Genomic DNA, 16,503 nt, shown 5'->3' with positions numbered 1-16,503 from the left:
AAAAAATAAAAACCTAATTAAACAAGGACTCTATTTGCTGGAAATCTGCCAAAACGCGGCTGGTTCGACGGACCTCGCGACGGATTGTCACTGTCACGACGGACCGTCATGGACTCCGTCGTCCCATACTTATGCAATTTCTTCAGCTGCTCTTCTTCATTACCCTCGACGGCAAGAATGACGGACCGTCATAGGAACAACGGTCCGTTGAGGGCCTTCGTTTCAAAACACTTCAACTCTTGAAATATGGGTACTGGGATCACTTCTCTGAACTTCATGACGAACCTGCAGGACGGACCGTCATTGACACGACGGACCGTCACAAGCTTCGTAACCCCACACTTGGTCAGACTTCCCCATCTTCCTTCAGCAGCTGCACTACGCTGCCACCTACGGACCGTCACAAGCACGACGGACCGTCATAAGCTCCGTAGGTGGTCTCTTCTGCATTTTTCGCTCAAAATCTCCGCATTCAGCTTTGGACAGATTTCCTGCAAAATAAAAAGAAACTTATATAAAAATTAGCACAAAAAGGCTTTTGGACACACTAAACTTAAGGAAAAAGTATTAATACTACCGTGAAACCACGGTATATCAACTATTACCAAGCTTCTTATCTCATCTCATAAAGTCAAATTCACAATTAGCATATAAAAATGTACGTCAATATGAGAAAACATGGACTTTATCAAAAATTTCCTTTCATGCTCTTTGGAAAATTCACCATGTCTCCAAGATGATGTCAATCAATTCATACCAATCATATAAAGGTCATGCAATTCACACTTTATGCAAGACTATAATTATGAACAAACTTGCTAAGAATTCATTATGTTCCAATTCAACCAAGAATAGAAGGACAAATTCTACAACCTCACTACTTTCACACCATCCCCCACTTAGGTTAAACCCAATTAAGAGCAACTTAACCAAACCTATAGAGGACTTTAACTACACAACCTTCATTTTCATCACTTAAAGTGATTACTAATTTAGAGGAAATTTTCAAAGGCATTCCAAACCTTATCATTTTAGGCAAATAATCCTCAACCATCAATTTTGATCATACTATTCAATTAACATAAGGTCTTCCTACAATTCAATAGAACATAAGGTCATACATCATTTGAGGAAAACAACAAGGAGGTTCATAACACAATAAGAAGTTTAGAAATAACTCTACGACTCATCATGTCATAACATTCTCATTCTTTATTTCCAAAAAGAAAAACTCCTTTACACATTCATTAGCATGTTCATATACATCAATTCTACAAATATTTCAACAATATCCAATCAAAGGACAATTTAGTTGGTTCTCCAAATATGTTACAATAAGTTGCCTAGTCTTTATAGTGAGCATGCTTCCAAATATCCAAAAAAGCAACATTTAGACAATTGAGGGGACAAGCATGGCAATATAAGATACAAAGCTTTACAACTTATCCTTCATAAGCATGCATACTATCTTTACAACTAGGATTAAGTCTCTACAATGGGCTCCAATTTACACTAGCAACTTATCAAGTATCTCTTATATACAAAAGGAGACAATGCACACTTTTAATCACATACATTCATAGGATAGCATGCTTCCATAAGTAGTTATTAAACATTCCAAGTTCAAATCCTAGTATTTGGCTACCATCATACAAAACCATATAGTAATACAACAATCTAAGAGAATTCACTTTAACCACCTTAACTTCTAGCATGCTTTGTCTATATCATGACATATATTGTTCAACATAACTTGCTATTTCATATATATTTCATGTATTGCCATAATTGGCATCAAATCATCAAATAATAGATATTTCATACATAGTAAGGTAAGATAACCAATCATAATCCCCAGAGGGTTAACATGTGCAATGATCAAGTAAAGCCCCATAACCCTAATAAATGAAGCAACCCAACAGGAACTACAATTAGCACCATACTCCACTCATCTATAACCTTCATGCATGCATAACTCAATATCTTTAGCACACAGAGGCATTTACATGTTTTTAAGCATAAATATCATCACATAAGGACATTTACATTTTTCATCATACACATACATAATAATGACCTCCTAATGTCTCCATCAAGGAAAACTAGTACAAGACATAGGTAGAGTCTCATACCCCTACCTATGTCTAGTTAACCCTTCAAGTCACCTTAGTTAGTTTATACATCATCAAATAAGGACAAGGGTCACCTTCACACATACTCATTCAAACCATAAAACAAAGATAAGAATATTAAAGTCACCCATTTCTCCCTCAAGCATAGAGCAATCTCATCCAAGCAATCACATCTAAAAGACCACCGGACAAGAAAATATAAGAGAGAGATCTTATAGAGTTAGGTCCTATATCACGACATGAGAATAATGAAAAAGGTAAACTCTATCGTCCTATAGCCTCTCGTACCATTTGATGTGTCATGACTCACCACCAATGATACAAGACTCTACTAGACATGGCAATATGAGACTTCTTGGACCCTAAACCACTTTTAAAAACCTCGTGCTCTAATACCATGTTTGTCACGACCAAGGAGCACCCCCTAGAAGTAACATGGCCTACTTGACCTCTCGGAAGTCTTATACAAGCCATAAGTTATCATTCATCGCATCGACATAGTAAATTTAGCGAAAAATTTAAAGCTTTTCATAGCTACTCATATGCTAGAAACTTTACTTCATATACATATAAAATATAAGTCATAATACATATATAGACTCTAAGTCTCTTTAACATCTTAGACTCAATAACTTTGGAGTACATTATAGACAAGGCCCTTATGACATAATACAAAAGTATACATTACTAAATAGACTTTACAATAAGTACACATGAGGAAATCTTTGGACTTAAGGATTCCTTTCCTTCAGCTTGAGAAATCACTTATCAAGCTCCTCAATCATAGACCTCCTATAAGCATTCCATTACCTACACTTTGTGTAAGAAGTAGAGAAGAATGTGATTAGCATAAGAACGTACTAAGTATGGCTACCATGCAAAAATATGCATTTAAAAGGGACATTTTCTTTGAAATCAGACTTCATGCCATTTTGAGTAAATCATCATAAAACATATATATATATATATATATATCATTTTCATACTTCATAGAAACACAATCAAACGCCAAACATCATAGAAAAGCACATACCATCATAGAAGTATAATATCACATAGACATAGTTAAGTCAACACCTTCATCATATAGTCAACAAGGTCAACATCATGCATAAAGACTCATATCATGCACATCTTCATAACAAGTAGACAAATACTAATGTCATGCATAAAGAACATATACATAGTGACATGCATTAGAACACCTTTCTAGAACTTCCTAAGGAGCTACTTGTGCAATGTCTAGATGGGTTCAATACTTCTACCTATACTAAGTAAGCTCCCTTAAGTCATTCTATTTAGGGTCGTATTCATTAACTTACATTGTCCATATTACTTTAGGGAAACTATAGCCTTAACTGACATAGACCATGTGATGCTAAACATTGAATTCGATGTCATAGAACCCCACACCGATAAAAGGTGGTCTACCGGCCAAAGTAGAAGCAAATGTGACATAGCTTTCTAGGTGGAATCCACTAGCTAGTATCCTTTGGTCGCAACATAGTTATGGAACTTGGAGATACATGGGAAAACCGTCTTTATACCAAGATTAGGCATTGTAGCTGTTCACTTATGCAAACCCTATTTATGCCCATTGAGGCATTGTGGTTATCCACCTCATGAGATTTATGGTGACCTACCTTCCTACCATGGGAAGAGAAACACACTCATATTCAAGTTCACTCGGTGCTAAGCTAAGTTCCCTTCATTGAAAACCTTTAGTATATTTTTAATTTATGAAACATAGGTTTAGGAGAGTCATTACCTCATATTCTTAACTCATAGGTCATAGATGGAAGTTCATCAACCTAAATCATGTAAAGAATCCATTCACATGAACATAGCATATGTACAACATCATCTAGTTTAGGGTAATGAATACACCATTCAAGGCCCCTCTCTTGACTAGATCTTCATACATGTGTGTGTATATACATATATGTGAGGAAACCTTTCACATAATACATTAAGTCACACAAGTTCATATATCAATGCAAGAGTCTATAGGCATAAATATATGATCAATCCTTTCATATATACCCACCAAGACACTATGCACATTTATACTTCATCCTTTCATACACATCATATTCATAACATGTTCATATATTCATCTTTCATATACATAGAAACCAAACATAGGAACTATCCTATCAAGATACACATGTGCAATGTATATACAAGGTCACATACCCTTGCCCATACTAGTACACCTATCAAGCCATCCTAGCAAGGAATACATAACATACTTTACATACATAAACTTAGCATAATAGAAGACATTAGTGAATATGAGAACAACCTTTCATTTAGACACCATAACCTATGATACTTGTAACATGCATGTAAGTGAGAGTGTGTGTACATTGGTGAACATGATAACATAATGGCTATCAATTACTCCTTGAGGCAGACACCCTCTTAGACAAAATTATACTTCCAAGAACATACTACACAACAAATAATAGCATAGGAGGCAAGACAATATAAACATTATAACCAAGGCTCCTAACTTTAGCTATTTACACTTTCATATAAGGGATACATGGGTAGGGTATAATAACCATTTTAATACATAAATGGAATCGCCTATACAATACCCTAACATGAATATATGCATGCTCATACAATAGCCACACAACCTAGATCACAACTAGATAGGAAGATAGGCACAATTACATCATAAGGTGAATCATCTAAATCTCTAAATCATATATTCATCAATTTTGCTTCAATTCCATGGTCAACACATATATAATGACAATAAATTAAACACCGACACCATAAAGGGACCATACCACACAATGTCATACAAGGCTTCATCAACATTACTATAAAGAAATAGAGAAGTAGAAGAGTAAAGGGAATAAGCATTCTTATCAATTTCTCACCCTTTGATCGTCATTGATAAATAAACCTTATTCATCAATAAAACAATTATATGGCAGTAGCTAAATGTACTTTAGACATATAAGAAACCATGCACAAGTCGCTACAAGATTATACTATAACATAATACAACACATACACATACTAGGAAAGTATAATAACATAGATCATTAGCTAATTTCCCTTGCATTGATTTAGATCATATTTCATACATATTATGAGTCTAATGCAGTAGCTAAACCCGCATTTAACCATATGGAAATCATAATTTCATAGTTTCAAGATTAAGGTTACAACATAGGCATTTAGGCTTATCAATTTGCTAGAGTATAGAAGACTTTATCAATACTATGAACTCTTTAAGGGCTTGATATATTCATATTTTAAAAACCATAAAATCATTAGGCAGTATCTAAATCGGTAGGAAATCAAGAAGAAACCATGCTTGATATAACAACAACTCAAGATCCATCAGACACTTAACTTTTTGATTTCATAGCGTAAAGGAATATAGATCAATTCATGCAAGACTTTCTTAGATTGTTCATTAAGGATTTATACCTAAAAAATTCTTCCATTATATCACCCTAAAACAGTAGCTACAGCATTTTATGCTTATCAAAGCTCTACACAACCGATCTCACAATCGACTTCAAGGCAACATGTAGAAACGTAGGCTATTCATGTTCAAAGCTTCATACATTTATCATCATTGACTGACCATCATCAATTAAACATATATTCATGTAATAACAGCATATAGAATCACTTCAACGCAATAAAATTATAATTGAATCGATAATAAATCAAGATCATAAGGCCCATGCTAAATCGTTTTGGTGCTAGAGCATGAGTTCATCATGCAATTGGAAAGAAAACCACTTCCAATTCAGTATATAATCATTAATACATTCATATTATGCCTTTGAAATCAGTTTAATAAAGAACCCATGGAAGATTGAAGAAGAAAGTGTTTGATCATATATTTCTCTTTTGAAGTCTTTGAAAATGGCTCTCTAGATGAAAAGATAACTAGAGATGAATATCACCATACATTTGTATAGTTGAAAACCTCTTAAACTTGATGATTCATCCATGTAAAACCCAACTTGAATATGTTCTTGAGCTTCACCAACATTAATGGTTTCTAGAGAGAGTATTTTTGGAGGGAAAGGTTCCAATCTTATGAGAGGATTCTAGAATTGGGTGATCACGTTTTTGATGAGTTCTATACATATTTTTTGTTTAGGTCGTGGGGTAAATTTCCCATTCACCCTTTTAATGAAACAGACGCAGACTGCCAGTTGTAGGCCACCTGCGACGAAGGCAGTGACGGGGCGTCGAGGCCTTGACGGGCCGTGGCCGACCTTCTTCGTTGGGTACTTAGCCAAATATTTTCTTGAGACGTTCCCAAGGTAATTCCCCATATACGACACCTGATCGACGGGCCTTTGGTAGACCAACGATCCGTCGTTGGGTCCGTCAATGGACACTGCCCATGCAGTGTCTTAGGCAGCTTTGGGTCCTTCTTTTGGGGCCTCTTGTGGGTACCTTTAGAAGTCGAACCCAGACGTTTCCAATGTTATTATAACCATTAACAAGTTATATACCTTACACATAAGTTTTATCCAAAACAAACACCTATAAGACGTCCAAACAATCGTGGCCCCAACATGACATACGATGAACGTCTTAGGGGCTATCTTTTGAACGCCTTGGACGTTCTTGGGCGTTTGATCTCCAACCTCCATGAAACTTTATTTAAAAATATTAAGCATCATTTTATACCATTTTAAGACATATTAGTCTAATTTCATACATATTCAGTCATGCATAGACACATGAGGCACATAAGAGACTAGTTGTCGAACGTCTTGGTCGTCCCTTTACGTTCGACTTCCAAATCACTTGAAACTTTGTACACTGCCTATAAACCATATAATAAGATATTTTAGGACCTTATAACATCATTAAACACCTATGAAACATAGAACCACATATTAGGCATCTACTGACTTAGTGATCGAACGTCTTAGTCGTTCCTTAACGTTCGACTTCCAGTACCTCTAATATTTTACATAATGCATATATACTATATAGTTAGGACATTATAACTTTAATAAAAACATGTTAGTATATATACACCTTATCTCATTTTCGGGGTCTTACAGTTAATGAATAGGGTGTTACGTTCCTACACACTAACTTGGATCGGGTGCCACGTTTCGACGCATATATGGGATCGATTGTCACGTACGTAAAACTAACTTGGATCAGATAACCCGTACAGTTACACTAAGATTTTGGGTATAGGTTTCGTGAGAGGATAGTGACTTAAAATAATTGTATATCTTGAGATTGTGAAATAGTACATTGTTCGTAAGTGGTAATTCATACTCTATATGTTTGGTGTATGCATGTTTATTTTTATAGTTGTAATAAATTATAAATGTTTCACCTATCGGGATAGATGAATGATCCTATGAGTATACTCTGGTTGTGTACTAATATTACACTTGCTTTATCTTTTTTGAGTACGTGGCATCTTCAAGAGGCTACAAACATATTTCATTAGAAGACCAATGATCGACTCAAATTTAATGGTGAGTTTTTTATTCTGGGCTTCCATGAGTTGTCTTTTTATCTCTCTCCACATCTTTGGAAATACAATACTACTTTTGATTTTCTTATGTTTGATTGGGTTGTAACAATTTCCTTAGACTTATGATCTTTGTTAGAATTTTGGTACATTAACTTTCGGGTTCTAGCATTTAATACCATAATTAGTACATTGACTACTCATTATTTATGGAAAATCCCTAGTTTTCCTTTATTATTTAAACCTGCTTCTGTTTCTTCAAATACCTTCATTTTGATTATGTTGTGTAGTTCTTGGTTAGCTAATTTTTAATATTGGTTCTCCCACCGGAGGATTAGTCAGGGTGCCAATCAAGATGGTATGTGTCATGAAAAAGTTCGTATCATCACTCTAGGTTCATTGATATCGATGTACAAAAACAAGTCTAGTAGAGTCTTGCATCAGGGTACGGAGAATTTTGTGCTTTTCTTTGAAAGGCTATAGAACTTAAGAAATCTCTTTGTTTGCTCTTGTCTTCTTTGGTGTTTTAACTTGATTCTAATTGGTGTATGGTAATTCGAATTGGTATATAATCTCCTTCAACCTTTTTCTGTGCAGAGGATTAACATTAGGTTCAACAGCTTAAGGTGCATAGATCCTGTTAATGCACCAGTTGAGGATTCCATAGCAAGAGGTCGCGGTAGAGGCAGGGGTAGAAGAAGAGATAGAGGTAAAGTCCGATGAAGGGTGACTCCTACTAAGGATGTAGCACCATTTGAGAATGCTCTCTTAAATAAGGCCCCTCTTGCACATCAAGAAGAGGTAGAGGAAAATGTAAAGGTTAAGAATGAGGAGAATCTATGAAAAGAGGAAGAGTTGTCGGCAAAGACTAGATGTATCCCTTCCTTAGACCTAGTGTTAAGTCAATTGATTATGTCATTCATGAAAGGATTGGTTGGTCCTGGAGTGCTTCCCCTTGTTTAAGAAACTCAAGCCCCAACCAATCCCCATATTGTTATCACTGTCCCCAAGGTGGGTCGAACGGTAGGTACTGATGCTTTATTCAGTCCTTTGTTTGGTGCTGTTATGTCTTGTAATGAATAGGAGATGTTGATTAAGTTCTTGAATTTGAAACCACCTATCTTCCATGGTTCCAAGAGTGAGGACACATATCAGTTCATTCTAGATTGTTACAAGGGGCTTCTTTAGTTAGAAATTATCCATTAGCATGGACTAGATTGTGACTTTTCAATTTCAAGGTCAGGCTAAGAAGTGGTGGAGAGTCTTTGTGGAATGCAGATCTACAATTTTACCCCCACTTACTTGGAACCATTTTTATGTTCTCTTATTTGAGAAGTATGTTCAACAAACTTTTATAGATCATAAAAAGGATGAGGTTATGGCTCTGGATCAAGGTGGTATGACTGTGGTATATTACAAGGTGGTANTATAGATCATAAAAAGGATGAGGTTATGGCTCTGGATCAAGGTGGTATGACTGTGGTATATTATAAGGTAGAGTTCTATGCTTTTTCTAGATATACTACGCAATTGGTATGAAGAGAGGATCCACCTATTTGGAGGGACTAAAGTTTGAATGGAAGGTATTGTCTGTTTGTATGACCTCTGTAGGAAAAAATTTCAATGAGGTAACGGATTATTTGACGAAAGTGGAAGGGGTGAGGCAAGATAGTCAGGCTAAGGCATTGCTAAGAAATCCAAAAATTTAGGTAACTTTTAGGGTTTTTACTTTAGATTGTTCAGGAAGGCTGACTCTTGCAGTCCAACCAATTCAGTCCGCTTTACCCACTTCTAATGGTAATTTCTCCGGAACTCCACCTCATAATTTGATTCATGATAGCCATAAGTCTCACCGTCGGGAGGTAGTAGGCCATATTTCATTGCACTTGTTATGATTGTCGAGAACTATTGAATATGAGGAGAAATTTTCCCTACTCGCACATGATGGATTTCCCACAACTGCATACTAGAGCACTGGTACCCGTTGGAAATGCTGATAATGGTCTAAGGCGTACACAAGGTGGGAGAGGAGGAAATCAGCGAGGTCGCAGATGTAGGGGAATGGTAACACAAGTAGAGGTACAATGTTGCAAGGCAGGGAAGACCCCCATCATGATGACATGGCTCAGTGTTATGCCTTTTCGAGCAAGATCGAGAGGGATGCGTATGGCGCGATGATCACACATATTGTTCTTGTTTGTAACCGGATGGTTAATATGCTATTTAATCAGCTTTCTACTTATTATTAAGTGTCCATGCAATTTTTCTCGTTGTGATTTATGATATACTTGATGCCCCATTCATATTTGTACCCCAATTGAGAGTTCATCACAGTGACCCATGTCTATTGTGCTTGTCATATTTTTATGGGTTTTCAAACTTGGGCTGATTTGGTGATTTTCGATATGACCGACTTTCATATAATCATAGGCATGAATTGGTTTTCCCCCTACTATTTTGTGCTTAATTGAAAAACTAAATCACTAACGATAGATATTCTAGGTAGGAGAAAGTTAGAGTGTAAAGGGGAGTACAAGCCTAACCCATAAGATCATATCCTCCATTCGGGTTAGGAAACCATGTAATTTGTCTTATTAGGCTCATATTTGAAATACTGAGGTCGAATATTCCTCTATTGTTTTTATTCTTGTGGTGTAAGAATTTTGAGAATTGTTTCTTATTGAGTTGTCTTGTATGCCTGTTGATAGAGATATAGATTTCTCCATTGATTTGGTAACTGGTACCTGGCCCTTTTCTATCCCTTTATATCACATAGCTCCCATATAATTGAGAGAACTAAGGGTAATATATAAGAACTTCTTCAGAAAGGATTTATTTGTCCTACTGCTTCCTCGTAGGGTGATCCTATATTGTTTATTAAGAACAAATGATGGTAGTATGAGGATGTGTATTGGTTACCCACAATTGAATAGGGTCACCATTCGAAACAAGGACCTATTGAATATATAATCTTTTTGACAAATTTCGAGGTGCATCAGTTTTCTCCGTAATTGATCAAATTTATGCTACCATCAGTTAAAGATTAGGCATGAGGATATGTTCAAGACATTGTTTAGAAACCATTATGGGCACTACCAATTTTTAGTAATGTCCTTTGGGTGGACTAATGCTCCTACAACTTTTATTTGTTTCATGAATGGTGTGTTGAGACCATTATAGTCTTTGTTGATGATATTTTGGTTTATTTGAAATGTGAGAATCAGGGTATTCTTGCGAAACAAAATTTATATGTGAAATTTTCTAAGTGTGAATTTTGGTTGACTTTCGTTGCCTTTTTGTGAATGTAGTATCAAAAGAAGGGGTAATGCTAGATCTCCAGAAGATTGAAGCAGCTAAGAATTGGGTTCGACCTTTCTCTATGACTGAAGTTAGGAGTCTTTTGGGGCTCACAAGTTACTATTGTCAATTTGTGAAGAACTTCACATTTATTGCCACCCATCTGACAAGGTTGACCAAGAAAGAGCTGCCCTTTAATTTGACAAACAAGTGTGATGAGAGCATTTAAAAGTTCAAGACTCTTTTGCCCACAATGCCTATTCTAGAACTACTTGTACAATATAAGGATTTTATTGTTTATCGTGATGCTTCCTATTCGGATTTAGGTTATGTGCCAATACACGATAAGAATGTTATAGCTTATGCATCAGGCCATTGGAAAGTGTGTGGAAGGAATTACCTAACACATGATATTCAGTTGGAAGCAGTAGTGTTTTTTCTTAAGATCTAGCAACATTACCTCTATAGTGTCAAGTGTGAGGTATTTACTTGCAGCATGTGTTTACTCAGAAGAATCTGAATTTAATACAGCAAAGGTGGATGGAGTTAGTCAAATATTATGTTTTCACCATCCAGTATCATAGAGGCAACGATCATATGGTAGCAGATGCATTAAGATGTAATTCGGTGACTATAGGTAGTCTAGATTGCTTGAATATAACCAAGCGACCTTTCATTGAGGAAATTCAGACATTGTAGTCTAAGTTCATGCAGTTAGGAATCTAAGAGAAATGTAGGGTGTTATCTAGCATCGAAGTAAGGGCTGCGTTCATCAAAAAGATCAATGCCACACAATATGAAGGTGAATGTTTGAATGAGCATCGAAAGAAGACACCGTCTGGTAATGCACAAGAGACCACTCTTAATGTGTGAGGTGTGTTTAGTTTTAAAGGCAGGATTTGCCTACCTCGAATAGATTACTTGATTCAGAGATTGTTGACAGAATTCCATGGTTTGCGGTATTATATTCATCTGGGTGTGACTAAGATGGAAAAAGATTTGAAGCAACTTTATTGGTGGCCTGACATGAAGAAGATATATTGGAGTTTGTGTCTAAGTGTAAAAATTTCCAACAAGTGAAGTACGGACATCAAAGGCCTGCAGGTTTTCTTCCAAGAATGCCAATTCCAGAATGGAAGTGGTAAAGGATAGTTATGGACTTTGTGGTTATTCTTCCTAAGACTTTGGGAAAGTTTGATTATATTTAGGTAGTGTTTGACCGATTTACTAAGTGAGCTCATTTAATTATATTCAGAATAGATTATAATGCTCAACAATTGTCTAAGGTATACGTGAAAGTGATAGTGACGTTGCACAGGGTGCCCCTTCGAATCATCTTAGACCATGGTAAGTAGTTAACCTCTAAGTCTCAGAGGAAGTTGCATGATGAATTGGGCACACAACTCACTTTTAGTACAACTTTCTATCCACGGACGGATGGATAGCCAGCGAGGACTATCCAAGATTTAGAAGACATGTTCAGGCCATGTGCGATTGACTTTGGAGAGCATTGGGATAAGTTTCTAACTCTTTGTGAGTTCTCCCAATAATAATAGTTATCAGTCCAACATAGATATGGCACCGTTTGAGGCCCTCTATGGAAGGGGATATAGATTACTCATAGGATGGTTTGAGGAATAATATGTAAAACCACTAGGGGTTAGCTTAGTGAAGGATGCTCAAGATGATTTTGGGTTGTCTTGAGCCCTCTTTGCTTAATCCCACTCTTTTTGGACTCAGACTATTTATTTAGGGTGTTATTTAGTTCCAAGGTTGTACCCCTTGTTCTTATATATTTGTCGTTAGTAGAGTTTTGGTATAATGACTTTCAGGTTCTATGTATTTAGTTTCGCATTTGTTTAGGTAATTAACTTCCTTTCATAACTAAATTATCTTAGTTTTGGTATAATTACATAGTTTGAGTTGTAGTAGTGGTTCTCCCACTGGATGGTTAGTGTGGTGTCAATCACGATAGTCTGGGTTGTGAAAAGGTTGGTAACTGAGCCTATGTTTTTTGATCTCATTGCACCAAAATGATTCTAGTAGAATCTTGCAGATTTGTACAATGATGTCGTACTTTTCTTCAAGCGTGCTATAACTTGAATCCAATTGGTATTTTTCAATCTTCAATTGATGGTCCTAAAAAAAGCATCGAAAATAGTAATACCATCACTAGCAAGAGAGGATGTGTATAGATTACTGAAAGTTGAATAGGATTACCATTCAGAAAATGTACCCATTTCCTCATATAGATGACATTTTAAACTAATGGCACAATGCATTGGTTTTCTCAAGGATCAATTGAAGGTCTGGTCTCCACCATTTAAAGAATGAGGCAGGTAAGAATTGGGTTCGACCAAGTTCTATGATTGAAATTAGCAGTTTTATGGGGTTCCGAGCTACTATTGTCGCTTATGGTATGAGTTGAGTCCAATTTGTATGTCCTGATACAAATTAGTATCTAGACAAATTGAACTAGATGGAACACAAGCAAGTTAACTGGAACTGAGTTAGTATTTTGCCTTGGAGACCGTATAGGCCATGGATGATTGTCAATAGGGAACAAACTAATTAAAAAATTGGATTTCTCAACAAGTTGTAACTTGGAAAGGTGAATGTGTGCTTTAGTTGTCTGAAGTTAACTATGAATGTACATGGTTTACTATTTGTGGGCTTGGATATGATTATGTTCCCACTATTGCTTGTGTGAATGTTTATATGTGCAATATGTTGTGACAAAATGTTAAAATTGTGCAAGTTTTAAATACTTGAGTATCATGAAACTCATAGTGAAAGGAAGATATAAAGTAAGGATTGTGTGAGTGTCTGGGTGTATCCTAGGGATGTGTGGGTTATGGTTTTCAATTAACAAGAATGAATTGGTTCATGTATCGTGTGTCATATCTTGGTCATTCGGTTAAAATTGTTTGGTTAAGTTGGGAAGCTTTAGGAAAAATTTAAAAGAAGAGAAGAACTCTAGAAAAATCTTAGTCAGGTTCTGTTTCCATTTTGACCACTGGGGCGGAAATATTTCCTCCAGGATGGGACCCCCAGAGCGGGATTAGGCAAGGAAGAACCTTAGACTACATCGCCTATTTTCTAAACTATTTGATAAAACCCTAAATGGGATTTGAACTATCCCTCGTGACCTAATTCATTCATCAACAATCAAATATAAGTTAGGCTAATGTGTTATTTGATCGGGATTCTACTTCTTCGTACGTGTCAACTCAATCGACTTAGGATTTTATGTGGTTTGTGATATTCTTGATGCACCCATTCATGTTTCTACCCTTGTTGAAAAGTCGGTCATAGTTACCCATGTGTATCCTGTTTGTCTTTTTTGTTTACGGATTTTTAGACTTGGGTTGATTTGGTTATGCTGGATATGCCTAACTTGATATAATCTTAGGCATGAATTGGTTTTCCCCCTATTAATCCGGTCTTAATTGTAATTCTAAGTCGATAACTCTACAAATACCCGGTAGGGAAAGATTAGAGGGGGAAAGAGTGTACAAGCCTAAACTAGCTAAGATCATATCATTCATTCAGGCTAGGAAGTTGGTAGGGGTGGGTTGTTTTGATATTTTGGATCATTCTTGGGATGTTTAGGTCGAATTCCCCTCTATTTCTAAGGTGTTAGAGTTGAGAGAGATTAAGGTTGAAAACCAAGAGCATTTTGATAAAGGGTTCATCCGTCTTAGTGTTTCAAGTGGGGTGCTCCATTCTACTTTGCTAAGAAGAAGGAGGGTAATATGAGGACTATTGATTTATATTAAGCCATAAGAAAGTGCATATAAAAATTGGGTTAGTCCTTTGAATTTGATAAGTATACGTGAGTTTTAGGTGTTATGTTGATGAAAATGTTGACTTGTAGCAGTAGTCTGGGCAGACTGAGCATAATGGTAATAAGAGTTCCTGGTAGATTGTGACTGGATGCAACTATATAACAAAATTGTCGATTAAGAAAGTTTTTTATAGTAACTAAGAGTTGCGAGTATCTAAAGGTTGTAATTTTCTAAAATTTTGTGAGTAACAGAGTTGTACATAATGTTTTTAAGAGATGGTGGGACACCATTAGAATAGAAATTAAAGGGCTAGAGTCATGATGAAGAAAAATAGTGGGATGAAGTACAACATTTCAAAAAAGGTGAGAGCAATAAACTATATTCAATTGTAAGGGCTAAAGTGGTATCTTTAGATGGACATATGATTGGGTTCAGAGATACGTGATTTTGTTAGTTTTGCAATAACTATGGTCACAGTGTCGCAGGTACATCAGAGTGGTTATAATCTATTGGAGGACTAGAGTAAGGAGTGTATATACGTTAGCTCAAGTGTAATGATAAGTGTTTGGGTTTAGTTTTGACTTGGTAATGAATACGATTAAGTTTTTAGTTACAAGATATAAGATCAATGGAGTTGTGATCAATGCTAAGAGAAGATCCATGAATTCATAAGAATCTTTGAGACATAAGCTAATGTTAATAGATAAGGGAATTGTGTTATACAGTTGAATTTAAAATTCATATTTTTCATTGTGATTCTACATTCATGATGACATATTTTGTCAAGGTATATATTTACAAGGTTTCAAATGGTTGTTTGTATCAAGTATTGAGCATTTGAAAAGAGTTACACCTAGGTTGAGTCATTAAGTTTATTATTTTTCATTGTTAAAGTACCTTAGAAGGTTTTCATTTAATAAGTTTTGGTTTAAAAGTAAGGTCAATGATCGGAATGGTTATGATGGTTGTTAGTATTACGAGTGTTGGCTCTAGTCGAAGGATGTGAAAATTATGTTGAGTCAAAAGAATGAAAATGGATGGTATCAACTCTTCAAAGGAAAACTCGTTGTGTTATTCAATAAATTCTTATCTGACCATCTACTTCATTTTTGTACATGGTTTTGAGTTTGATGCAATAGTTATGCTTACGTATGTTTTCACTTTGTGGATGGATCTCTAGCGGTGGATCAGATGTATGGATCATGCGGTGTTCTCTTGGTTGAGTGGGGTTACTTGGGAAAACATGGTTAATGCAGATGACTTATGTGGTATGGTCTTGGAGTTGTTAAAGTATTTCAATGGTTCTATTTGTACCACCTTGCTTATGAGAATTTATGGAAGAGCTACCTAGTGTTTTTATGGTTGTCCGACAATTTAATTTTCATCTTGTTGCCGAGGTCATGAATTGATTAAGTGTGGTTGAGTGTGGGGATCATTGAATCCAATTCTACTAGTCTTAAGAGGTAGTCTACAATTGCTAAATCTAGCATTTTGATAGTGTTATTGGATGGTTTGTTGGTTTATATGGTTGGACATATATCTCAAGGAGTATGTGATGTCTAAAGATTGAAACTTTTATAACTTAAGATTATGGAGATTTATGTTGTGAGATAGAGAGGCTTATAAGAACTATGATTGTTTGGGTATTATGAATGTCTGGTGGTTTTTTAAGGTTCACTTCTAATTGAAGAGAGTATTGATTTAGAATTTTATCATGGTTATGTGAGAAAAGATTCATCCGGAGGTTGTGTCAAAGTCCTTGATAACATGTTTCAGACATGTGTGTGATACACCT

Source organism: Solanum pennellii, chromosome 5 (genome assembly GCF_001406875.1).
Source record: "Solanum pennellii chromosome 5, SPENNV200".
Taxonomy (NCBI): Eukaryota; Viridiplantae; Streptophyta; class Magnoliopsida; order Solanales; family Solanaceae; genus Solanum; species Solanum pennellii.
This window is presented reverse-complemented; position numbering follows the sequence as displayed.